The 27218-nt window shown below is 50.4% G+C and overlaps 1 protein-coding gene across 2 annotated transcripts in view; it reads left to right on the top strand.

Annotated features, from left to right (window-relative positions):
* The first annotated feature begins 1294 nt into the window (after window positions 1-1294).
* Window positions 1295-27218, top strand: part of Kcnj12 (potassium inwardly rectifying channel subfamily J member 12) — a 43973-nt gene continuing 18049 nt past the window's right edge. The window contains exon 1 of one of the 2 annotated variants that reach the window (XM_051180483.1): window positions 1295-1980. The gene's annotated coding sequence lies outside the window, so the exon portion shown is untranslated. The other variant, XM_051180484.1, reaches the window with a different exon arrangement.

Raw genomic sequence — 27218 nt, 5'->3', positions numbered from 1 at the left:
AAGTAGTATCTCTGTGACTAGATAAGCAAGTATTCCTCTGTGCCTCAGTTTCTTTTTCTGTAGAGTGGGTCAATGGTTCTATCTCTCAGAGAGTTATAATGACAGCAAAATAACTCTACCTTACCACAGAGGCCAGCATAGATTGAGCACCCAAGACCCACCGGCTGTTTCCCTCAGGCCCCCCCCCCCTGGTTAATAACTGCACATACACTGATCTCATTTAACCTTCACTGCAGTCCTGTAATGCAGTAAGTCCCATAATGTCCATGTGAGCACAGGGAATTGAGACACTGAGTACTGAAGTACCTTTCATGCAGGATTGCTCCGTCAAGGAGGTAGGATAAGCACAGCCTGAGGCAGTACAGTTTTCTGGGGACTCTGAGGCCTAGGTGAGGAGCTGGCTCCCTAGAGTTGGGCTGGTGGGTTTTTCAGAGCTCTGGATAAGCTGCCAGAGCCTGGGCATCTGGGTGGCCAGAAAGCCATGCTTCTTGGCTAGGATTCTGCATCTAGTGTCTCTGCTATTCAAATGTATAATTGTATTTCACATTACGGGGGAGCTGGAGACCAAGGGGCTGGGGAGTTTTGTAAAGCTTGTGTTCTGGCTGTAGACCTGCCTTCTTGGTCCGATTCTTCAGCCTTAGGGTTGAGCTGGGGGTCAGCCCTGTGATAAAATGGGATTTCCCTGAGGCCAGCTAGGCTGATTTGTCTGCCAGACTGAAAGGTCCAGGCCCTGCAGGAGGCAGACAATAGGCTCAGGGAGACCGGGAGAGCAGAGTACCAGGGGTGCCTTCCAGACAAGGGGAGGGGAGTCACATGGAATCAAATCAGTAGAGAGGCCAAGAGGAGAAGCAAGGAGGAGAAAGCAAGAGATGAAAGCTAAATACAACACAAGATGGAAAAAAGAGATATGTATGATATTAAAGAGGGCGGGGTGTGCATATGACCCTGTGCTTGATGTGCAAAGGGATGCATGAGCTCAGAAGCCAGCCCATGTGGATGTGCTGACTGATCCCACCCCACATTTGCAGATGTGACTATGAGTACACCTGTGTACCTCAGCCACTGTACTCCTCATCATAAGCATTTTGTGCAGGTGATGCCTGGGCTTGGTAGCCTGCTGAGTGCAGCCTGTCCAGATTCCTCTGCCTGTGTATGTAGTCTGAGTATATATGCTCGCCATGCACCTGTGTGTGCGCGTGTCCCCGGAGATGTGTGTGTGTGTGTGTGTGTGTGTGTGTGTGCCACGCGCGTGCGCGCGTATGTGTTCGCGCGCGCGCGCTCCAGTGCGCAAGTGGCTGGTGCTTGTAGGGGGCAGCTGGGGCCAGGAGGGGCCACCGGGCCAGATCAGGGCGTTGGTGGGCGGGATCAGCGGCGCCAAGGCACAGGGCGGGCGTGCTTTTGGCGGAGAGTTGGAGGAGTTACCGAGCTGGGCTACTGTGGCAGCGGGGCGCGGAGCTGGGTGCGCGCAGAGCTTCTGCCTCCCGCCGCCTCCTCGCCCTCCATTCCTCGTTCCCTGTCTTCCCCCGGCCACGCCGCGACTGCGCTGCCACCGCCTCCCTGGGAACGGTCGCCGGGGGAGGGGGCCCTGTGCGGTCGAAGCCCGCTGGGAGGTGCAGGACACCCACACCCGGTGCAGGGGAGCGCGCCCGGCCCTGCCCGAGATCAGATAACTGCGGCGGGGGAGGGGGTGGGTTGGCGGTGCTTGCCGCGGGACTGAGCGACAGAAGCTAGCGGCGAGCCCGGAGCGAGCGTCGAGTGGCTGGGGGCGCCGTCTGGGCGTGCGCCCCCGACCCATGGCTGGCTGGTGGCGCCCGGCGCCAGGGAGCGACGCGCCCCTCGGCGTGGAGCGCTCCCAGGGGCTGCGCTGAGGCGGCGGCAGCAACGGTGGCAATGCAGCCAGCGCAGCGGCGGCCGGGACCGGGAACGGCCGCGCGGAGCTTGGAGGACGCGGGACGCGCCGCGCCCCGGCCACTGACCGAGGTAAGAAGGCGGCCACGGGCGCACGGCCCACCGGCTCGACCCCAGTTCCCAGCAGGCAGCTTCCCGCCCCGGGTAAGCGCGGGGTGGTGCAGCAACAGGAAAGGTGAGGCAGAAGGGTTCCTTCCGTTCCTTTTCTTTTTCTTCTCTCCCGTGGTGAACCGCCAGATGAAATGCTGACAGCGAGCTTTTCTTTCACTGCCATGTTTCGGGCTACAGCCACCAGGGAACTTTGCTCCGGGCTAACCTCTGTCCCAGTGTATGTGTGTTGCGGGGTGGGGGGGTGGGGGGAAGACACTCTAAGAAACTTTGAGGAGCTCTCGATCCCCCCCCCTTCGACCGGCTTGATTGAGGGGCTTGCAAGGCAGCGGGCGGAGCCACTTTTGCGCGCGACATCGGTCCTAGGTGTGACCTTAACCCGAGAGACCTGTGACCAAGATGGGGTACGGAGTGGGTACACAGGCTCGACCAGCGACCTGAGAATGCCCCCTGCTAAGACCTGGATCTTTGGAGTCAATTCTTTCCTGCCGCTTGTGCTGTCATGGAGTAAAAATATTCTGGATGTGATTCTTCACCATCCAGTCAGCCTGCAAGTCCAGGGGCACCTTTTGCTTCTTAAAGTCGGTCTGTCTTGAGAAACCAACAGGGGATCAGGGCAGAGGGGTCTATCTTGGACGCACAGGTCTATTCTGGTGTCGTGTGGGGGGACTAGACCCTTTGAAAGGAGTGGAAAGCCCTAGAGAGCTTCATAGGAGAGCTGGAGAGCTGAGGCCCTTGAGAGTGTCCCTGCCTTAGTTCGTGCACATGTCGTCTGAAACCTTAGAACTGCTGCTGGGAACGGAGCTCACAGGGAAGTGTCTCTTTGGTGAAGGCCTCAAGTTCTGGGAGGTTCTGCCTCCCTACTGTGTGGACATGGTGGGATTTGGGGTTGCCCTTTTGCCACTCCCCAGAGTGTGGTACTGTCCTTAGCCCTTTCTAGTTTCTTTCTCACTACCTGTACCCAAGCTTGGACCCGACAGTAAAGATCTGGGGCCATTTTGGCCCTCACATCCATCTTGAGCCCTGGTTAGGCGGCTTGGCTCTCTGGATTGCCTAGGTGCCCACATACCACTGAAATCAGCTGCCGCCTCCTCCAAGGTGGGAACCCAGAAGGCTTAGCCTCCTGGCCTTTACACCCTTTCTGAGAGATGAACAAAAGCCTGCCCTGGCTGCTGTCCCTCCTGACTAGACTCCAGACTGGCACTGCACCAGGTGGCTGATTTGGTACCCCTCACCAAAATCTGCCTATGTGACAGGACAGGGTCAGGGAGGGTAGGCAGACCTAAATACCAGGCTCCTCCTTGAAGATCCCCTTCCTCTGTATTCCCAGAAGAGTTCCCCTAGGGCCTGTAGGGGAAGCCCCAAAGAGACGTTTTCAGCAAAATCACTGTGTTCAAGAGGTCCCTTCAACTAGCCAGGGGACACAAAGTTTTCTATTGTAGCAGGTGACCCTGGATAGGCAGAGAACCACTTATGAGAATAAACTGTGGGCATATGGACCCCTGGACCAGCCTCAGCATAGTGGGGGTGGGGAGAGGCTCAAATATCCTTGGGGATGAGGTAGGTGGTTCTGATATGTTAGACAACTGAGTGGGACCATCTTCTCCATTGGGACACTGCTGTATGTATGCAGAAAGCATCTTGTAAATGCACTGTTGGTACAGGCCTGGCGTGTTTGAACTTTAAGCCCTTGGTCACCTAATTATTCACCTCTCTCCTGGGTTGGGTGGGTGCCATGGGGTGGTGGATGAGTCCTCTGCCACCAAGCTCCTTAGGCAGGATCCCCTGTTTGTGTGTGCCTAGTGGAAGGAGAGGTTCAGGAGACTGTGCTGTACTGGGTGAGCTACTTACATCAGGTGCTTCCAGAGCCATGCAACACATTAGGCCAAAGCAGAAGGCTTGTTTTTACCTTCCTCAAACCAGGAGGCTTTTCTACCAGGACTGCCTTGTCTCTGTTCTGCCCCAGGAAGCACTAAGCAGTGAACTAACAATGACAGCAATAACAGTAACAACACTGGTCACAGTGGCACCTCTAGGCTCTGTGACATGGGCCAGTGCAGCCTGCAGACAGTTTCCTCTGTTTCAGCCAGGGCTCCAGCGCTTAGGGCCATAGTTGGCACGACCAGTCATGGCACCCAAAGGCCTTGGCACATAGCTAGGGTGGAAGTGACTGCGTCATCTCTGTGGTCCTTGCCAGCCCCCAGGCAGGGTCTGCCACTATACTTCAAGGCTTGCACAATAGTTATTCTCAATCCTCTGCTCCTAACCCCTGCTCTGGGCAAGACCCCTCCTGCAACAGATGCAGCTGGTCCCTGTGGCTGAGCTTTGGACAGGGCTTTGCTGTGAGAGAAACATGGGCACATTTGCCCCTCCCCTCTGGCCTGTCATTGGAGCCCTGCCAGGAACTGACACCGAGGAGGGGCAGCTCATAGACAGCAGGAGGGGCAGGCTGAGCCAGCCCCTCGGGAGGGTTGCTGGGGAGCAGTGGGCAAGAGGTACAGACAGCAGGGGAAGACAGTGGCTAACCCAAGAATGAAGGGAGCTATCTGGAACTGGGCTTCAAACAGGGCCCCTGATGCTTCAGAGGAGCGCTGGTGATGATGATTGGGCTTTTCCAGAGGAGCTGGCCCCAGAAAGGAACTGAGGGCCCAGAGCTGGACCAGCTAATTTAATTTGTTAATGGCCTGCCAGTACAGAGGGCTGTATTGGCTCCATTATATGGATGGCAGTGGAGGCCAGGAGTCTGTGGAGCTTCTGTGTTGCTTGGGAGCTTCTGACCCAGAGTCTGGGGCTCTCCCAGGGACAGGCTGCACCTCCTGCTGCTCACAGACAGGCTTGCTGGGGGCATTTGTGTGCTGGGCTGGCCTCCACTCCCAGGCAGTTTCCACTAAACTCTAGGGCCTGCCTGCTTTCCTAGCTCCCAGGAAGCTGCTTCTTTGGAACCCAGTGAAGGACTGGTATAAAGTTAGTGTTCCATAAGTGTTCCCCAAGGCCTCAGTGGTAGCCTTCTTGTGATGTGGCATGAGCTGTAATGGGTGTGAGGTCTGGAGCGTCTTGAATACAGAAACAGTGACTGTTCAGTAAGTTTGTGTAGGGAAGACTTTGTTTGAGGGCAAATGGGGGTGCTAGGGAGGTTGGTGGAGCAAGAAACACAGATGCTTTTCCTGGCCTCAGTTTTGTGTCCATTAAGTGGGACTGAAGCCCTGGGATGCTATGGATGGAGAGCATCCTTTGAACATGCCTCTAAGAGTAGGTAGGCCCAGCAAAACTGGAAGTGTTCAGAGGGGAGTCCATGAAAGAAGCTGTGGACATTTGGTGCCCAGGCCTTGTGAATCTCTTTGCAGCCCAGTCTTCCTTTGGCCACATGGGAACCTGGATAGAGAGAGAAGTGGATTTCCATGGAAGTGGCCCCAGGTGCTGGCCTCCTACTCTGGGCTGTTCTTTAGGCCTTTTCTCACCCACAGCAATATCCTAAAGCTTAAGTTTTCTTGCTTGGCCTCTGAGGTGACAACTACAGAGACAGCATGAGGCTCTGGGGACCTAGGAGACCCTGGCCCTACACTCGCATTAGCTTTTGGTCTGTAGTACCAGACACAAACCTGGCTAGCAGGCATAGGAATACCCAGCAGCTTTTCTCTTGCTGGGTATCAGTTGCTTCTTGAATTGGTGGGTGAAGCCTTGTGGGTTTGGCTTGGGAGTCCCCTAATATCCCCTCCAGGCTTTGGGCAGCTCTGTTCTTCACCTGAGGCCTGGTCTCTTTGAAGAACTCAGACTTGGAGATGGCTAGAGGATGAACAGTAAAAGGTATGGAGTGGCAGGCCATGTTATTTGAGTACCTACTGCATGCTTGACCTGCCTTGGGTGGCAGTGCTCAGTGGTTCCAACCTGGTCTCACTCACTGCACACTCTTCCTTCTGCTCCTCTCCCTGTCCTACATTAAGGCCTACACGTGTAGCATTTCCCTATCTGAACCATCCCTTTCCAGATCTGTCCACGACTCTTTCCACCTTCATGTGCTGCCCAAATGCCGCCACTTCTTCCCTGCAGCAGTCCCCTCCTCCTCACAGCCCCAAAGCCACGCTGCCCCTGTTGCCCCCTCCCCCTGCCCCCACCGCTCCACTGCTTTCTTTATGTAGAATTCAGAACCATCTGCCCTCAGTGTTTTATTTTTCTATTTTCTTTATAGTCTTGGGCTATAAACTTGAGTTCAGGGGTTTGGTCCTGTTGTCCCGCAGCTGTGCCCCTGGGGCCTGTGGCAATAGCCAGTGGACAGCAGGTGTTCAGTACATACAGTGGGTGGGTGTGTGGTCTCAGCTGTGTGCTGCTTGACATGCTGTGTTTGCCTTGTAGTGGCAACTGTGGTCCGTCTATCTGCAGGTGAGAATACGGAACCTCAGGGGGTGCCAGCATAATTCCTGAGCTTGTTGCAGAGCTTGTTGAGGCTTAGCTGGGATCTGGAGCTTTGCTCTGAGCCCCTACCCTGACATCACAAAGAGTGGAGTCTGGACCTGGCTGGCTGGAACCTTTCTGCACACAGTCTCCTGTCTGAACCTAGCTGCCCCTAGTTAGGGGTACCCTCTCCTCAGCTACATGGGTGTAGTTAGTCTCATCGTGAGTGTGAGCACCCTGAGGCCAGGAGAGGTTGCTTTTGGCTCCTTTCTGCTCTCTTAGATGGTGGGTCTTGCTACCCACTTACCTGTCCAGCCTGGCCTTGACCAGTGACACGAGACACACTGACTCTCACTGGCCACTGGTTTGGGGCAGTGCATCTTGCTTTCCCATTCCAGTCTCTTGAATGTGGCCTCCATGTTTTCTGTACGCTTAGCTTCTCAAGGTTGCAGTGATGAACTTTAGTAGGAATGTCTGTTGTGAAGAACACCTGATGTTTTCTTGTGGTCAGTGTGTTTGTGGCCTTACTCTTTTCTCCTGGATGTCCCTATGGCTTCTGAAAAGGCCAGGCTTGCAGCCTCTTTGGTGATTGAGTGGGCGGTGCTTGGGGTCCTGTTTTCTGAAGTTCACGAGACAAAGGAAGGGCCAAGTCAAGGTTGAACTAGAGCCCTGAGCAGCCCTCCCTGCTTCCATCCTGAGGGGAATAGTCTGGTGGGGGTGACATGCATCCCCATTATGGGAGTGGATCCCCTGAGGCCAGAGAAGGGTCTCATAGCCCTTTAGTAGTGAGTTGGGTATTTCTGTCCTCCATGGCCTCTTTTTAGCTGTATGGAGACTTGGTGATGGGATGAAGGGAAGCTGGGATGCTGGATTATGTAGGCTGGTGAGTCTGAGAAGACAGTGGAGAGGTCTAGAGGAGCTATGGGGCCCAGGCCAGAGGCATGCCCTCACCCCTGCTTATCTCCTCCTCCTTCCAGCTGCAGCTCAGGCCCCCCTAAGCTGGCTGCTCCAGCCCTGCAATTCTTCAGCACTTAAAGCAAAAATAAATCACCGGCAGCTGGCGTTCTGGGTGGCAGCAGCCGCACCACCCCCCTGCCCCGACCTCTGCCTCTGGGCTTCTGGTTCCAGGCCAAGGCCAGCCTTCCACTCAGGCCTGTGAGAGGATGTGGAAGCCTGTGGGGGATTTGGCATGGCCTGGCGAGGTCACATGGAAGGCAGAGGCATTGTTGGCCCCTGAGGCTCTAGAGTCTCCAGCAGGAGGGGGAGGTTACATTTGAACTTGGTAGAAATTGACCTGGGAGGACTAGGGCAAGCTCAGGGTGACCTGGCCACCTGCTGGTCATAGAGGCGACCCTTTCTCATATTCACTACTCTCTGGCGAGCTCTGGGCATCTCTTTTCTTTCCCTTCCATCCCTTCCCTTCTCAGAGAAACCTAGAGGTCTTGACTTGTCAAGTGCTATGACGCAGGCCCCGAGGATGTCAAATTTTAGCATCATTTATACTTTCAACAAATAGCTTTGGGCACACGAACGTGCTATGCCCTGTGCTGGGAGGCTGGGACCATGGATATACACAAGCCCTCCCTTTGCAGGGGCCCCCATGGGGCTGATATCTCTGAAGGTGGGGGAGGATAGAACAGACAAGCAAAGGAGAGAGCATGGACTTGGTCATATTCCTTTGTTAATTATTACAGTCTTTAATTACAGGAATGCTGCATGGTACAATTAAACAGTAAGAGTAGAAAATGAATCCCTTCTCAGTTGTGCCTTCTCTTTGCCCAAAATGCTTCGTGTTCTCTGGGTGACTGTCTTTCTCGGTGCCTGTGTAATGTAGCAGTTCTCTCCCTTCCTCTCCCCTTCCCCCACTCATGTTTCCCCCGGTTCCTTGCATCAGGATCCTGGCCATGTGGTACCCAGTGACCACTGGGCCCAGGGCTCCATTCCTGTTTCCAAGATGAGGGCTGAGTCACCGAGTCTGTGAACCCTGGTTGTGGAGCCTTTGAACTCACAGAGCCATTGAGTTCACACATCATGGGTTCTTTGTGAAGTTTTACCGGTCTAAGGCAGGGAACCTGGAATTGCAGAATTGGAACAGCTTAACCCCCAGAGAGGCTCTAGGTCCTTGCTGGAGACCTCCTTCCTGGGATCCCAGGGAGTTTAGACCGTCTAGATACCCAGAACTCTGGTTCAAAGAGTGTGAGGTCTGTGTGTTTTGATCTCCCCCAATAGCTCAGCTCCGCTCTGGCCGTCCAGCCCCCCAGGCTCTGTGAGGTCTACTCTATGGGCACCATGGGACTTGGTGCTGGCCAGCTCCCCCAGGACAGAGCAAAGCTTGCTTGGACTTGAATCCCTGCTTCCTTGTCTGGTGCTTTCTTGATCTTCCAGAGGAAGGGTCACCGTGGTCTTCAGGCAGGGTCAGCCTTCTTCCTGGGGGGGAGAGCCACCTGTGCTGTGGACTCTGCCTCTGGGTGCCCACCACTTGGTCCTCTGCTTTTCTTGAATCCTGGTTTGAGGTGAAGGAATTGTATGCTGTCCCCGTTCTAGGAGGAGTGATAATGACCACGGATGTTCTTCTGCTCTAAGCCTCAGTTTTCGTTTTGTGAAATGGGCACTTGAGTTTCCCTTCTCTCAAGACATCATCCTCTCCTGCCCTTTGTACTTGGCTCTGTGGTCAGGGCAGGGCAGGGCAGCTTCCTCTGCTCTGTTACCCCCTCCACTATGCAGCCGGAGGTTTGGCCATGCCAACACCTTACCTGCTGGGTCTCAAGCTGTCGGCAACACCTGTTTGGTCAAAGCAGCCAGGCCCTTCCCTGGGTCTTAGGAAACCTAAGGACCACTAGTAGTGTCCCCAGGAGCCCCTGTGGTAGTCCTAGAGTGGCCCAGGCCCCCAGGCTTATGGGACAGAACATACCCACCATCCCTTCTCTTTGCTTTGCTAAATGTCAGCTGGACTGGGCCTGGTTGGCACAGCCATGACCAGTTGGGTCCTGGGCATAACCTGTAGCCAATGTCCAGACCCACAGTATCAGGCTCTGTCTTCTCCTAACCCAGATGCATCCTGCTGGCCTTCAGCCAAGCTGTAGCTGGGCAAATCCACCCTACATAAGCACAGGTTGATAGGGAATGGATTTGGGGGTCAGAGGAGTGATGGTGATCAGGAGTTCTGGGAGCCTTTGCATGCCGTGCCTCAGAGTCTGCCTTTATACAATGGGCACACTAAAGCAAGGAAGGCGGTTGGGTCTGCATACCTGGTGTTCTGTCTGGGGCAGGGGTGAGGTCTAGGAGAAGGTGGAAGTGGTGTAGTAGGGAGCATACGACCCTGAATTAGTTTGGGTGCTGCCACGTTGGGAGTTGAAGCAGCATGGCCCGAGCCTCTTATCTAGAATGCTGCAATTTAACCTGCATTGAATTTCAGAGTTGTTTTCAGGTTTTAGGATATATGTGATGAGATATCTTGGGGAGGGGGCCTAAGCTTATACACGAAATTCATGTGTGTTTGTTTCACCTATGACTTTATACAGAGTCTGAATATGCTAATAGTTTTATGCAAGCTGAGTTTTTATGATATAGGATTTTCTTTGTTATTCTAGTCTCCTCTTTCTGTCTCTTCAACAGAGAACAGAACTGAGGTCCTCATGCATGGCAGGCAAATTCTCCTGTCACTGATCTATACCTCCAGTACCAGAAAAATAAAATCTTAAAAAACAAAAAAAAAAAAAAAAAAAAAAAAACCCAAAATCCAGACCAACAAGATGAATCAGCCCATAAGGCACTTGCCATGCAAGCCTTGCAACCAGAGCTCAACCCCCAGAACCCATAGAGAGATGGAAGAACAGAGTCGATGACTGAAATTTGCCCTTTGACCTCCAAATGTATGCCGTGGTACATATAAGCACACACACACACACACACACACACACACATGCATCACCACCACCACCACCATTTAAAAAGAAAGGAAAGATGTGCTTTTGGGCAGTGTCCTTTGAAAACACATAGTATTAGGGTTCTATTTTAGTTTTTGTTATTTCCCACATGTGAGCCTTCGGCAGATGGCCCTGCTACAGTGTCCAGCCTCTCCTCTAAGGCACAGAGATGGTAGTGGTCCTTTCTTTCTGGAGTGGTTTTGAGCAATTTGAGTTCACACATAGCCCAGGCACATGGAAGGGTGTGGGAGATGTTACTTTCAATGGCAAGATGGTTTTGAGATTTGCCTGGTATTTCAGGCAGGAGACTGAATTTCTGCTTAGCTAACTTGTTTAGGATGTTTAACTTCCTAGATAACTGTCCATATCTAGCTGTCACTGTGCTTGGGCCCTCTAAATGGGTTCTGGAAATGGCTATGGTAGGTTGGGACATGTCTTTGTGATTTTGAGAGCCCTCCATGGTGTCACACTAGTTTAGGGTCACCTCAGCAGAGGTGCCATAGTCAGTCACCTGGTGCCCCTGTTTGACAGTGTAACTTATGGCAGCAAAGACTTTCATTTCCCTTGGTTTAGATGTGAGACATTGTCCAGGCTGCCATCTTCCTGTAGCTCCTGCCAGGAGTTTAGCTCCTTTGGGGAGAGTGTTCTCAGGTCTCCATCCTACCCCACTGGTTGGTCAGTGAGTTAGGTGGTTAGTGTCTGCCACAGTGTATCTTTCCTAGTTCTGCTGGGTCTTCATAGTTGACACAAAGGTCAGGGAACTGCTACTCCTCTGCAGACTCCAAAACCAAGGTGCAGTGAGGTTGTGTGGTGACCAGCCTGTCTCCATCATTCTGTGTGCCCAGAGCCCAAGGGTGGCATCCATAGCATGGGTTTTCCCAAAAAGCTCCTTGTCATTGAACCTGTGGCCCAAACTATTTCTTTGTCTGCCACCAGGCATGTCCCCTTGGAGATGTGCTAAATTAATGATACCGGTGTCCATGGCCCTTCTCCCATACTTCAGGCTATTATCAGGATATTTGGGGGGGGGGAAGACACTCCAGCATAACACTTGGTGCCAGAGTTTCTTGAGAAGTAATATGACATCTCCCTGAGACTTGGCATCTGCAGATAACAATGAAATGACTGTTACCAGATATTTTGGTGCTGGGCTATGTGCTCTGTGCCTTCCTGAAATTATCCCATTTAATTCTCAAAGTGTCCTGGACAAGTGAGGGATGAGGTTGGGGAGGCAGGTGGCCAGCCCAGATGTCAACCAACACCTAAAAAGCCATGAAAAGAAGCCTTGGCATCCTAAGCATGCTGTGGGCTGGTGGAGATTCCAAGCCTGAGATCTTCTGCTAGGAGATATCTAAGAATCATGCTTGGGTGTAGTAATGCTGGCTATAAGCACCATAAGCCGTATTGGCCCAGATTTAAGTGGGGGCTGTCCCATTTCTGTGTGACTTGAAGCTAGTGTCATCTCTCTGAACCTCACTTCTGTACTTCAAAAAATAGGACAAAATCTCCCTTTCACACTGATTGTTCCAGACGGTGCTTGGCCACACCTTAGAGCTGCTTTAACAGTCTAGTAGTTGGGCGGCGGCGGCGGTGGTGGTGCACGCCTTTAACCCCAGCACTGGAGGGGTGGGCAGAGGCAGGTGGATCTTTGTGAGTTCAAGGCCAGCCTGAGCTACAGAGTGCCAGGATAGGCTCCAAAGCTACACAGAGAAACCCTGATTCAAAAACAAAACAAAACAAAACAAAACAGACAAACAAAAATCTAGAAAGTAGAGGACCATTTCACTGGTAGAGAAACTGAGGCTTCAAGGAGAGGGGACCCTGTTAGGACTCATGCTTAGACTGAGTGATCTGCAGCTCTCTGTCCCCTGTGACTTCAGCTTCTGAATGTGGGCTTGTCCAGTCAGTCTCATCCTTTCTCTGGACCAGGTCTGAGGGCAGACAGATGGTTTCTCTGGCCCTTTGGAGCTGGGATCTTGGGGCAGAGCTGTGCAAGTTCTCAGAGTGACTCCTATGTCTACTTTCACATGGCTGATACCAACTTCTCCATTTTCTCCCTGTCCTGGGAGCCATTTGTCCTTCACAGCTGTGCCCCTATACTAAGTGGGTGCAGAAGATGGGCACAGCAAGCTTTTCAAGAATTTGTTCACATATATGATATGTTGCTCTGGAATGTCGTGGGGTGGGAGCTGCCCTGCTCATAGACAGGGTTTCTTCAAACTTTTCCCATGTGTGATCACTTTTACCCAAGGCATTTTTATGTGACCCTGGGTATGGGGGTATATAGGTTAATTGAATGTTTACTGGTAGTATATCATAAAGAAATTAATTTATTCATTTATTTGATTATTATAATTTTTTGTTCATTTGTTTGTTTTTCAAGACAGGGTTTCTTTGTGTAGCCCTGGTTGTCTTTGTGTAGACCAGGCTGGTCTTGAATTCACAGAGACCCACCTGCCTCTGCCTCCCAAGTGCTGGGATTAAAGGTGGGTGCCACCACAGCACAGCTAAAAATTTATTTTAAAGCAACTCTTTGATATGTGTGTAATTTCATCATTTAATAAAGATTAAAACAAATTTGCATACCAACGAGATAGGTATATTACTTTTTACATAAATAATTAAATCTTTGCTGAATATTGAATACTCTAAGACATTGAGTATCTTCAACATTTTTCAGAATTGATAGATATTTTGATTTTATAACTGTCAATGGTGAGAATGCTTTTTTGTATAAATACATGGTGCAAAATGAAACAATTATGTTTAGGGTCTTTTCAGGCTCTGGTCTCAAGCTAAAATTCATTGAACTTTTTGAAAAAATGAAATTCAGACAGCATTTTATTTGAAACAATGTGTCACTATGCAGCCCTGGAACTCTTATAGGCCAGGCCAGTCTCTGACTCACAGACATGCACCTGTCTCTACCTCCTGAGTTCAGGGATTAAAGGTGTGCATGACCACACCTGGCAACAGTTTTTGTTTTTTGAGACAGGGTTTCTCCATCTGCTTTGGAGCCTGTCCTGGAACTAGCTCTGTAGACCAGCCTGGACTCGAGCTCACAGAGATCCACCTGCCTCTGCCTCCTGATGCTGGGATTAAAGGCATTCGAATAAAAGATTTACTTATTTTTATTTTATGTGTGTGAGTGTTTTTTCTGCATATATGTATGTGTACTACATGTATACCTGGTACCCTTGAAGGTCAGACAAGGGCATCGGATCCCTTAGAACTGAGTTATAGACAGATGTTAGCCACCATTTGGGGGCTGGGAACCGAACCCAAGTTGCCTGTGAAAGTAGCAAGTGCTCTTTAACTGCTGAACCATTTCTACAGCCCTGCCTGGTAGCAACTTTTAAATAAAATTTTATTGATTTTATATAACATAAAGCACACACACACATGTTACATATATAAGACACGTGTAATATATATATGTATGTGTATATATGTATGTATATATGTATATGTATACACACATATATGTGTGCGTGTATATATGTATACATATATATATTCATATATATGTATATATATGCACAGAACAATCTGTATTAATGAATTCTCTGCTGCTGTGATAAAATACCATGACCAAAAGCATCTTAAGGAAGAGTTTGTTAGGCTTACATTTTAGAGGGCTAGAGTTCACAGTGGTGGGGAAGCAGAGAGAGAAAGAGAGAGAAAGAGCACGAGCAGGAAGTAGGGTGAGGCTGTAAACCCTACAAGCCCACTCCCAATATTGTATGTCCTCCAGCAATATTCCACCTACTAAAAATTCCATAACATTTCCAAACACCATCACCAATGGGGAGCCACATGTTCAAATTGAGCCGAGGAGGGACATTTCTCATTCAAGCCACCATACAGTCCAAAGATATAATAATACTAATATGCTGAGAAATATGGAAAAAAAGCATTTGTTTTCCTTTGTGTTTTTGTAAGATCAGAACACTGTGTGTGCATTAAAAACATCACAGTTCATAACATACACTTGAGTCAAGCTGTTTCAGGTGGTGTTTGTTGGTGTTGTGTGGCTCAATGCAGAGTGGTATGAGGTGTTCAGAATCAAGGCTGCAGTGATGATGTGCAATGCCACATGGGAGAGCCTAAAACACATGGGATTCACGACACGCTGATTTTGAATTCAATTTTGACCACCGCATGTTCAAAATATTTACTGTTGCCATTTTTTTTGTGACCCATATTGAGTTACCATGTGGAGTTACATGTATATCCTATATCATATATAAATCTATGGTTTAAAAATCTGGTACTTAGGAGGCATCCATCCATCCATCCATCCCTACCCCTTACCACCATTCATCCATCCATCAACCTCCATCCCCTACATCCATACATCCATCCACCCACCCATCTATCAATCCATCCCTCCATTTGGCTTAGGGATCCCAGGTCCTGTGGGAGCTGTATCCACAGACTCCTGCGACCCAGTGAAAGGCTCCCCGGTGAGTGTCTCTGGGTCCTGGCTTCACAAGGGCTGTGGTGGCACTTGTGTCCCCAGAGGAGGGTGTGTCTCAGGAGGGCCCTTAGAGTATTCTTGAGAGCTTACTTCCCAAATCCCCTAGGACTTGTGGAGAACAAGTCAAAGTATATAAAGACCCTAAGCACAGTAGCAGTCTGCTGTGGGGCAGCCAGCAGCCACACGAACACTTCTGCACCTGCCAGGACCCATCCTCATCTTCCCAACCCATTCCTGAGCCTGTCTCTTATTTTGATCTGGTCCCTGGTGCCTGTCTCCATCCTCTAGATCCTGGGCCCAAGCTTCCGCAATAAAGCCTTAGATTTGGTGGATGGTTTGATTTGCTGAGAAAATTAAAAGAGAATTCATTGGCCTATGCCACAGCTGCCCATTTTCTGTTCCCTGCCCTTTCCTATAGATGGATTATCATCCTCTCGTCTAACGGGCCTTGTCCCCTCTGGCTATGTAAATCCATTGCTATATCCTGGGTTCTCTTTTGCCACTGGGCTCTCTCTAGACTCATTAGGAAGGAGTCTTTCCAGAAGTGACACAGAGTCTATGGCCCTAGGACACTAGGTTGACAAAGCAGTCCTGCTCCATGGAATTTGTGTGCCAGGGGGAGAATGACCAGGGACTCTGTGAGCAGAGACCATGAAATCAAAGAGTGAGCTGAAGGGTTCCTGAGAGAAGAGGGCAAGCAGAGGCCAGGACTGGTTGATGCTGGAGCAGTTAGGGCAGAGCAGGGACAGAGCAGGTGGGCTATTCTCTGTTGGGTCTACAGGCCGGGTCATCATCATTGCATGTATGCCAGCATGTATGCATTGGGTAGTGCCAGCTCCAATGGCTTAGGCTCCCCAGGGAAGGCTGGTCTGGCTGCTGTAATGGGATGCCAAGGAAATGACAGATGGGCAGATGCCCCACAGGGCTTTTCTCTCTGGGCTTTACCTTCAGCTGCAGCTGTTTTGGGAACATACAGTGTAGCTTGTCCCCACCCTCTTTCAGCCCGTTTAGCATGAGGACTGGCAGGAGCCTCTTCCTCCAGGGCAGTGCAATAGGCTGGATTTGGAGGAACTCCAAGCCACCTGTCTCTCCTCAGCCTGGGGGTGCTGATGTGGGTTGGGAGGATGGCCACAGAGCCATGCCTTCTTCACAACCCAGCAGCCTCAAGCAGGGGATCCCAGATCGGTGAATTGAGAAGGTGGGAGGCATAGGTAGGTAGTGCAGATAGGGTCAGGCTCCCTACATGGCAGACACCGTGTAGTGTGTATAGATGTAAATAGAATCAGGTGGAGGTTCTGATGGTGGGGTGAGCCTTGTCAGGGTGGGTACTATGACTACACATCAATGCACCTGAACTTAGGAGGCTGGGAGGGTAGGGTACTGTATGCACAGGCAGCTATAGGAAGAGAAGGTAGTGTGGCCAGTGCTTATGAATCTGAGGCATAAGGATCCCAATGGAACACCACTTCCCTGGCTCTCTGACTCTATGCAACTTCTGCTCTGCCAGGGTAGTGCACTTTTTGGACAGAGCTGTTCCTCTGAGACCAGGCCTAGAACCCTAACTCCATATGTCTCTGGAGTCTTTTTGTATCTTCTCTGCAAGTCTACACCTGCTGTCTCCAGCGTCCAGGCTCTCCAGATCACCTCTACTCCAGCTATACCCCAGTCTTCTGGGCTTGGAAAACCTTCAGAGTGGAAGCTTGCACTATTACCTTGCACCTACATCACAACCCTGAAGGATGCTAGGACTCTAATCCTATCCTTAGGAGGACACTGGCTCATAGAGGCTTAAAGGATTTTCTGGGGCCTCTGATGTTCTCTTGAGCTGAGATTGAAGGGTCCAACCCTCAGAGCCCAGGTTCTGGGCCCACAAATTGCTCCCATGGTTGGTTATACTCCAGGACTGGCGTTGTTTATCTCTGTCCATCCTTGGCATCCTCCCTGAATGTGGCCTTTCCTTCCATGTACCTCTCCTGGAACTCTTCATGGGCCCCTTCCCCCTCTCACAGCCTCAGCAGCTTCTTCTCTGTTCCAGGTCTTCCTTTTGCTCCAATGCTTTTCTTATGGATCCAGCACTGTCCACTGGGCATTAATCTAGCCCCAGGACTATAGTGCCCCTGTGAGGTATGCTGGGGTCTGGTGGACACAGGCTATGAGGAGCCTCTATTTCGCTATTTCACAACTGACGTCTGACTGTTGTTTTGTTCAGAGCACTGGACCTGAACATCCAAGCCCTTCAGTACTCTTTTCACAGATGAGGCCACAGTTTTCCAGGTCTGTCTCCACTCCTAAATTGAGCAACAGGACCTTAGTCAAAGGACATTCTTCCAGGGCTTCATTTAAGCCCTTGATCCCCGGAATGTGGTTTCTCCAAGCTGAGGGTTACTATCCTCAGTGTAGACACTGCTAGTGATTAATGATGGCCTTTGCTGCCCTGCTTACTCTGTGGGGACAGAGAAGGGGCTGAGGATCGGGCTGTCAGTCTACTCCAGCTCACCAGTATTTGCAGGTGTTTCCCCGCAACCTGGGTTTCTTGTCTGTAAAAGTGTGAGATCTGTCTCACTCTGCTCTTTCTTGTTTGTTTTTTGAGACAGGGTTTCTCTGTGTAGCCATGGCTGTCCTGGATCTCACTCTGTAGATCAGGCTGGCCTTGAACTCACAGAGATCCACCTTCCTCTGCCCCCCTGAGGTTGTGTGCCTCCATCTCCAGGATCCCATTGCTCTTTAAGGCTTCAGTGACAGAATTGGGTTTGGTAGCTGGGTACAATCTCTAGATTATTGTTTTGCAAACCTTCAGGGAGCCCCTGCTGTGCCTTCACGGTGTTGGTGACTAAGGAGTCAGTGCCAGAAGCTCAGCTGGAGGTTAAATGGTAGGAAGGGTGAAGACAGTAGGCAGGCTGTGGACTCTCTGGGAGGGATGGCCCAGCAAGAGCGGGAGGTGTGAACTGTGGGAGCTTGTGTTGTCAAGGGGGAGCCACCAGAAAAAACATCCATCTGTTTCTCCAGAAACTTTTTACACCCTGTTAGGCCAACAGCGAAGTATGTGTCCCCAGTGCATAGACAGAAATGATGGCAATTGGAATAAAGAGAGTGATATTTCTCCATGCCATGCTCAACACTAAACCCCTTATGAATCTGACAGTCCTCACTACAATCATGGCCAGTTGCTGCTTGTTACATGTGGGGTAAGCAGAGGCAGGAGAGGTACAGAGGTAGGAGAGGAGGGGTAAGCAGATGGCAGAGCTTGGAGCAAAAGTTGTGAACTAGAGCCAGGCATTGGTGACTCACACCTTTAATCCCAGCATTCGGGAGACAGAGGCAGGCAGATCTCTGTGAGTTCGAGGTCAGCCTGGTCTACAGAGCGAGTTCCAGGATAGGTTTCAAAGCAATACAGAGAAACCCTGTCTCAATAAAAACAAGAAAAAACAAACAAACAAGTTGTGAACTAGCAAAAAGAGGAAAAGAGAGCATTTGGGGTCTAGTAGAGGGTGGGGAATGGTTGAAATCTCTCTATGGAGTGGGTAAGTCCATTTCCAGAGTGTGATTTGCCTTCTCTTGCTATGTGGCACAGGAACAGCTAGGTTTCGGCCCTAAGTAGCCAGCCCCAGGTGTCCACTGTTGTACCTGGGTCTCTGCCAGGCCTGGCTTGTAGTTGCTTTAGAGCCTTGGGAGGCAGGCAGGGACCGAGGGCACTCAGAGGTGCACACTGCCCTGACATAGACTGCAAAACCGAGACTCCTGTCCATGAGCCCTGGGAGACATTTTCAGCAGACACCAGGAAGACAGGCTCAGAGAGGAGCTTCTGGGAACATAAGATTACACAGCCAGGGAGTTCCAGGGCTGATCTTTAAAGCCCATTGCATGTTCTGTCTCCTGCTCTGTGAACAGGGTACACGATGGTTAGTCCTCATGGCTACTTCAGCCCTCACAGGGGAGTTAGTCCTCACAGGCAAGGTCACTGTAGCCCTGTGAGAGTGGCCTGGTATTTCCACTGGTCTCCAGAGAAGCCGGCAGGATGCTCTAGGGAACATATGGGAGGCGCTCAGAAGGCCCCTAAGCTAATGTTGACATGCAGAGCCTGCGCTGGCCTGAGTGAGGGCCCCATTTTTGAGGATAGTAACTGATTCCCATCGGAGTCCTTCACGCTTGTCCTGTCTTCCTCCAGGGCTGTGGATGGGCTGTATGTAGAGGCAGGTGACTTCACAGAGGAAGGCATCCTCCCTGGTTGTGGCTCAGGAAGCAGTGGGGACTGACTACCTGAAAATTCTCACTTCCTTTGGAGCCGCTCTCTAGATTCTATAGGCTCTAAGCCCTAGGGTCATAGTTCAGGGGTTACCCAGGGCCTCAGTGGAAGTACATTGTCCATCAAAGTCACATGTCTACTTCCTTTCCTACCTATGTGATTGATCCCAAGCAAACGCTAGTTCTCCAAGCTTCAGTATCCCCATCTTTAAAGTCTTAAAATGGTGCTGACCCTGCAGGACCACTCAGGGACCATCATCTAGCTAGGGAGGCTAAATGATGAGGTTTTCTGGACACTGGCTCTAAAGCCACTGGTTCTGACTCTTTCAGGCTGTCTAGCCTGAGTCCTTTGACATCTCTGAACAGCATTTTCCTCTCTATCAAGTGAGGCTGACAGCAGAATCTCCCCTTCAGGTTGTGCTCTGGACAGAGGGTCTGGGGCATTTCTGATATTGTGTTGAAGATTCCAGCCACGGGCTCTTGAGCAGTGGCTACCTCCGAACCCCAGTTCCTCAGACACAAGAGGAGGCATTTCCCAGCTGTCGCTGCCAGACTGGAGGTTACAGCTGCTACTGTCTGCAGGGAGTGGCTCATCCTGAGCACTCTTATCTGATGGAACATAAACAGCACGCAGGGTTTTAAAACAAAGTGTCTGCCTCTGTCCCAGCCTCCTCACCCGGCAGAGGCAGCTGAGGCTATGAGCTGGGGACAGACAGGAGATGGAAGCTCCTGACTACATCACCACATGGTGTGGGCTAATGCACTGGCTGTGGACAGCATGCGCAATTAGTGTGTTAATTGTCAGAGCTGGTGACTTTTGTGCAGGCATGGCCCAGCATGCCTGTGTTTACAGAGTGCCAAATGCCTTCTGAGGCTCAGTAACCCTGGGAGCATGTCCCCTCCTCACCTCTAGTAGCATTAGCCTAGGGCACTTAGCCCCTGTTGCCTATCCCCTGAGTAGGCTTCCCAAGCCTCTGAAAGCACTTTATACCCAAGGACTCAGCTAGGCCCACTCAGCCCGGGGCTGCCGGGATCACATCCCCACTCCCAATTCCTTTCTTCATACAGCCTCTTTTTGTGTTCAATGCTTGGATTTTTTTTTTTTTTTCTTTTGAACCAAAGCTGTCCCAGACTAGCTAGATACTGCCCGTTGCCAAGGTGACCAGACCATCTCCTCCACCCTACGGCTTTGCTTAGGTTGAGTATGTGCATCCGCTCTACTGCATAACCCTGAACAAGGTGTGTGTGTCCATGCCTGGGTCCACACACGTGCAAGAGCAGACACACAGTCCTCCTGTGCACAGCACCACCAGCACTCTCTGGGAAGGCACACACATGGGAAAACAGACAGACTGCATGTATGGTGACAGCTGCACACAGATATGTTGACCTCTTGAATGAGGCAAGAGCTATTGGCCAACTGAGCCAAGTGTTTCCCAGGCCCCACCCTGCTGTAGCTGCCTGCACGCACAGCTGGGCGAGTACCACGGCTTGTGGCAGCTCATAGTACTTGGTATTAGGCCATGTCACAGACCTTGACACCTATGGTACTCTGGAGATCCTCCAAGGGTCTTCCTAGGACTAGCATCTGGTGCCCCCTTGGGGCAGCTGACCATGCTACCATCCTTTCCTGGCTCAAATTCTCTGTGTGTGCTTCCCAATGAACTCCCAAATAAACTTCTTGCTCCCAAGCCCTTGGCCTGACCTTGGGGAATGTTCTGGGAGAGCATGCACCATGCCTCAGGCCATGTGTCAGTGAAGATGTCAGTGGTGGTGTGAGTCCCTGTGTGTATGCTGTTTGCTGTGCACTCAGATCTATTCTAGGTACTGAGCACAGAGCAATGTCATTAATCCTCCAACTGCTGTGGTAGGGAGGCAATGTGCCCATTTTAAAGATGTGAACACTGAGACAGCAAAGGTTAATCACATATACAGTGCCTTTGAGGTGGAAGTGAGCAGGCTACAGCAGGCTACAACCAGGAGCAGATATAGCCCCCTGCTCAACCCCCAGCCTAGCACCTTTCCAGATGGTGGTAGGAAGGCAGGCTTACTCATTGTGAGCCTCACCAGCTGCTCCAGCAGTGTGCCCCAGTGTCTTCACCCAGATGCTTAGCCCAGGTCTGAAACAGCTAGCCTGTTTAGTGCCAGGGCACCTCTCTCTGAATGGAGGTTTCCCTCTTGGAGTTTCCCAGGAGTGGCTTTCAAGGCTGTTGAGAAACATAGCCAGTAGGTGAAGAATGAAGCTCTCCCTCTCCTGAGCTAAGCAGGAACAGGCTTCCTGGGGCTCTCATGACCAAGACCTGCTGGTAGAACCCCTGCTCCCCACATATTGACTGCTTCCTTGAACTCTGTGCTTATGATCTGGGGAAGGAGGGGTTGGACACCAGGTCCTGAGGCGGCTACTCCTGTGCTTGGCAGCCCTGCCTCCTCATGGCATCAGTTAGCTACCTAAGCCCCCGTTGAGCGGTACACAGTCTGAGAAGGCTTCCAGGCTTCCTGTAGGACGTGGTACTAAGCCAAGCCTGTGGCAAGGATTCCTGCCAGTGACTCTGCACCTCCCGAGCCCCGAATCACTACCCTTGCTGTGCCAAAGTCAGGCAGGGTGGCTGGCTGTGGGCGGGGCACTTGCCCTCTCTGAGCTGCAGGCTCTGTAAAGGGTAGGGGCGTGCATTGCTCTCTGATGCACAGAATTACTTTGTTGGAGTTAAGAGGCTGGTGACAGGTAGATGTGGTGTCAGAACATCCTGGGGCGGGGGAGAGACCCACTTTTCACCTGTGAGGGGTGGGGTTCCCAAGTCTCATCTTTGACTGGAGCCATCAAGAGCAGTATCATCCCAGGACTAGACAAAGTGCTGTTGATGCCCCTTCCTTGCCTTCTGGAAACCTCCTGGGTTTCATGTTCTTTCTTGGGCCCCTGGCCCGGGAAGGCCTTTAAGCTGGAGGTAAGCAAGCTGAAGCCCAGCTGTGGATTAGATCTGGGAGTTTGAGGATGGTTGACGTGCCAGAGGCAGGGCACACGGCGGCGGGCCCCTTCCTCCCTGCCCCGCCCTCGCTATTTTTCTCGTACTGTGTGCACCGTGCAGCCCACTGCGGCCTCAGAGCCTTTGTCCGCTTTACCTTCTGCCTGGAGCCCCACTTCTTGTGTCATAACCCTGGCTGGCTCTCCATAACCCTGGCTATCTAGCCCTTCCTGGAGCCTTGTGTGTGCACTGGTGGCTTTATTCTAGAACGGTCCCTCCCCACCCACCTCCAACATCAAGAGAACCGAACCTTTCACTCTATTATTGGTACATGGGTCTCATGCTCAGAAACATGTCTTCAGGGTCAAGAGGTGAAGGGATGAGCCAACAGGGGAGAGGCATGGGTCCCAGGCTGCCCTGTGGGCTCATGAATTGGCCTTGGTCCCTACCCTTTGCTTCTAGAACTGTTGATGGCTGGGTGCATTTGCCATCCACTTATTCAGCAGGATGCTTTTGCCACAAGGGTAACTAGGAGCAGTGAGATCCGGTATCTGCAGGTGTGACTAGGAACTGCCTAGTGCTGGCCCAGCTAGCAGTGCTGGGGCAGGGAGGGAGCTATGGGAAGGGCTACCCCATCCACCACAGATAGGGCACCACATTTTCTGTTCTTTGTCCTCAGGGCTCAAGCGGGAGGGGATGGTGGCAGGAGTGTGAGGCATTGGATCCTCAGGAAGCAGGGAGGTGTATGCTGGTCCTCAGCTCCCTTTCTCCTTTTACTTAGTCTAGGACCCCAGCCGGTGGGGTGATGCTGCCTTTGTTCAGTGAGGATCTTCCCTATTCAATTGAATGTTTCTAGGAATATCTAGACACACCCAGAGGTGTGTTTCCATGGTGATTCTAAAGCCGGTGAAGTTGACAAGATTAACCACCACACCAGGTAGCCTGTGTGTGTGTGTGTGTGTGTGTGTGTGTGTGTGTGTGTGTGTGTGTGTGTGTGATTAAAGTGGAGGGAAACTTGGTGCTAGGCATGCTTAAATTGACCTTGTGGGCATTTCTCGGAAGGCCAGCTAATGGTATGGAAGAAGAATCTGAGTAACCCTAGATATGGGTGAGGGTGTTGTAGAGGCCAGGCAGGCATATCTGAAAAGGGATTTGACTGGAGAGCTAAAGATAAGGGTGTGGGAAGAGAGTGTCTGTGGTAGTGAACAGACAGACAGACAGATGATGTCCCGAGGCTGGACAGTGGGCATGGAAAGAATTCTGCTGCTGTTTTAAATGCAGCCATCAGGGGCATTATTGGCATAAGACAGAATCCATCTACCAAACCCCACCTTTGGCCTCCCAGGCAATATGTTGGGACCTCTCAGGGAAGTCAGACTCAGGCCTCGCCTGGTAGGGTAGCTTCAGAAACAGGCTGGCCTGGTCCTAGTGACAGAGGGAAGTACAGGGGATGGGAACTGAAGGATCCATAGGGTTAGAGACTAGAAACAAAAGGGCCTTGGATAGGGAAGTCAGCATGTGGCAAGAGAGGATTAGGAAGCAGCTATCTCAAGTGTCACTCTGGGACAAGGATTATTAATTGCTTTGTACATGAAAAAGGGGAAACCAGCAAGCTCTGTGTCACTGGGCAAGACTGCTCCACCTGAGCCATCGTCTCCTCACTCTGGTGTCCTTTGTGTCTCTCCAGCATGCTCAGTTTTGGCATACGACCCTTCAGATTCCTGGGACACACCAGGCCACTGCCCAGCCTCGGGGTCTTTGTCTGGTATGCCCAGTTCTGCATGTGTCTGTGTCTTGTTTTATCCTCTCTCAGACCTGCTTGGTCCCCACCTAGAACTTTTTGATACACCGAGCAGAAGCAAGGCCCAGGATACAAGGCAGGTGCTTCGAAAGGGAAGCAGGAGAGTTGGGAAACTTTGGAAGATTTCAAGGAAGAGGCATCCCTGAGTTTGAAAGAATTCACTGAGCTCTGACCATCAGAGAAAGGCATTGCGCTGTGAAGGGCCTCTTGGATACTGTCATGTGGGTCTTTAGACACTGCAAGTCATGTGAGCCTCACTGGTATCTGGGCCCCAACTCTTAACTCTGCCTATTGAGCACATGAACCATTTCTTTAAAAAGAATATTTAGCATTTGTGCTTTGAAGACTTTGTGCATGTATATGATGTACTTTGATTCTATTTACCCCAACACTACCTCCCTCCTCCCAACTTCTTGTCTTCTTCTATTTATCATCATCATCATCACATCATTATTATTAATCATCCCATTAGGCCAGTTAGTGTGCCATTATGCATACTGGAGGTGGACAACCTACTAGCAGACATATCTCCAAAAAGTGACTCGCTCCCTTAGCAGCTGTGTGCAGCAGCAATGTCATGTCTCAAAGACAGCACTTTACAGCTCTGCTATGCATCCTTTGGCTCATACATGCTTTCTGCCTACTCTTCAACAAATTTTCTTGCACCTAGGGTGGGGGGGGTTGACATAGATATTCCATCACAGCTGAGCACTCACAGTTACTTACTGGCTTAATTACTTTTCTGTTGCTGGGATGAGACACCATGACCAAGGCAGCTTATAGAAGAGTTTATTGGGCTTACAGTTTCAGAGGGTGAGTCCATAACCATCAAGGTGGGGATCATGGCAACAAGCAGGCATGGCACTGGAATAGTAGTTGAGATACAACCAGGGGGCAGGGAAGAGGAGGGACAGAAGGAGGGAGGGAGGGAAAGAGGGAGCACACATTGGAAGTTGAAACCTCAAAGCCTATCCCCAGTGACACACCTCCTCTAACAAGGCCACACCTTCTAATCCTTCCCAAAGAGTTCCACCAACTGGAGACCACCTATTCAAACAAGTGAGCCTATAGAGATCTTTATCATTCAAACCATAATATTCTGCCTCTTGGTTCCCATAGGCTTTTGGACATATCATAATGCAAAATGCATTTAGTCCAACTTCAGAAGTCCCCAGAGTCTTTCATAGTCTCAAGACAGCATAAAAGCACAAAGTCTAAAGTCTCTTCTGAGACTCTAGGCAATCTCTTAACGGTAAACCTGTAAAATAAGAAAGCACATTACATACTTGCAACATACAATGGCACAGAATATACATCATTCCAAAAGAGAGGGGTAGGGGCTTAATGAGGAAGTACTGGACCATTGAATAACCCGTGTCTTCTGGGAGCAAAATTGTTCGGCTAAACCGTGGGCCTACGATTAAACTCTTTTAAAAATATTATGTATTTTTACTTAGCTTACAAACTCATGGATTTTTTGTTTGTTGGCTTTGTTTTAGTGTTTTCAAACATGCGTCTTTGACTCACCCACTCCCTATCCCCTCCTGTCACCAACCCCACTTAAACCTTTCACCTGGTCACATATGTTTTATCCCCTTGAGGTGTGTTGGATTGACCAGGGTTTCCTCTGGTCAGTACGCATGTGCTGACTCACAGAGGGCCCATTGGAACCTCATGAGACAGGTACTGTTATTTTTCACTTGTGTGGTGAGATCATAGGTTTCAAGATGGCTTTTTCATGTACCTTTCCCTTTGGTTAAGCTTTCCTTACTTCCTTGTTACCTGACCCCCACCCCATGACTGAACCCCACTCTGTACTTTGCCTATATTTGACTATCCTCCCTCCCTTAATGTGTTTCCCCCCAGGCCCGTTTCATAAACTTCAAGTGAAACATACAAAACGAAAGGGTTTGAACCAGGTGAGAGAGAACATGTGGGGTTTGTCTTTCTGGGCCTGGATAAGCTCACTAGTATAATTTTTCAAATTCCATTCATTTACCTGCAGATTTCATGTTTTTCCTTTATTCTTGAGAATTTCATACATGTATACAATGAAATATGATTGCATCCACCTCTATTTCCCCCAACTCCTTTTACATCTCTCTCAACAACTCTTCTCTCATATGACATTTTATATATACATATATGTGTATATATCTATACACACACATATATGTGTGTATATATATACACACATACATACATACATATATATATATATCCCCAAGTTCATTTAGTGTTGCTCCTGTGTGCATGGGTGTAGACACTATGGGAGTTCAACCAGTAGCCACATCCTCAAAAAAATAGTGATTCTCTCTCCTACAGCAATTATCCACTGCCAGTGGCTCCCCAGTCAAGGGTGGGTCCTGGAGGTCATTTTCTCCACCTATGCTAGAATTTTGGTTTGATTGTATGCAGGCAACCACAGCTTCTGTGAGTTCATGACAGCCATGGCATGTCTATAAGACAGCGCTGCTTCCCATTCTTCAGCTCTTACATTTTTTTTTTTTTTTGGCCTCCTCTTCTGTGATGTCCCCTAAGCCTTGGTGTGTGGGAGTGATGTAGGTGTTCTGCTTAGGGTTGAACATTCTGTCTCTTTAATTCTTGACACTCATCTCTGCAGCGACTGTTGCCCACTGCATAATGAAGCTTCTCTGGCCAAGACTGAGAGCAGTGCTGGTCTATATGTGAACATAAATAGAAAGCAATAGATGGCATGGCCATTTAGCAAAATAACAATAGCAGGTTCTCCCCTAGGGTCCCTGACCTTCTGAGCTATAGACTTTTGACCAGGATTTCAGTTCCAGGGGTGAACTCCCCTCTTGAGAAGCAGGCCTCAGACCCCACTAGGAAACGACTGGCTACCCCATAACAGCTGTGCCATTACTGCACCATAGGCACATCTTGTTGGGAAGGTTGGTGTCACGTCTCACAAGGTAAGACCTGGGTAAGACCTTCGCTGTCTTTCCCCCTCCCACACCTGCATAGCATCTTATAGCCCTATGAAAGCTGGCCAGCAGGGAGGAAGTTTCCTGTTCAGCTTAAGGTTGCTTTTTCTATGCCCTGTAGCCAAAGTGTGTGGGTTCTACAGCAATAGGGTCTTACTATGTAGTTATGGAGGATAACTAAGAGCCATGGCAATAGCTTGTCGGTTTGTTTGCTTTTGAGAAAGGGTCCCATTGTGTAGCCGTTGGCTAGCCTAGAGAACCAGGCTGGCCTCAAACTCACAGAGTTCTGCCTGCCTTTGTTGAGATTAAAGGTGTGCACCATGGTGCCCAGCTAGCTTTTGTTGTTTTGAAGAACTGTAGGGCCTCCCTGACCAATCACTCCTAGGGAGGCATCCTATGCCTTGCATGCTGTGTTTTGAAATTAGCTTACTAACAGCGAGTTTTCATGAGGCTATT

This window comes from Phodopus roborovskii, unplaced genomic scaffold (genome assembly GCF_943737965.1).
Source record: "Phodopus roborovskii unplaced genomic scaffold, PHOROB, whole genome shotgun sequence".
NCBI lineage: Eukaryota > Metazoa > Chordata > Mammalia > Rodentia > Cricetidae > Phodopus > Phodopus roborovskii.
The sequence above is the reverse complement of the archived record's forward strand: the minus strand, read 5'-3'. Positions and strand labels throughout refer to the sequence as shown.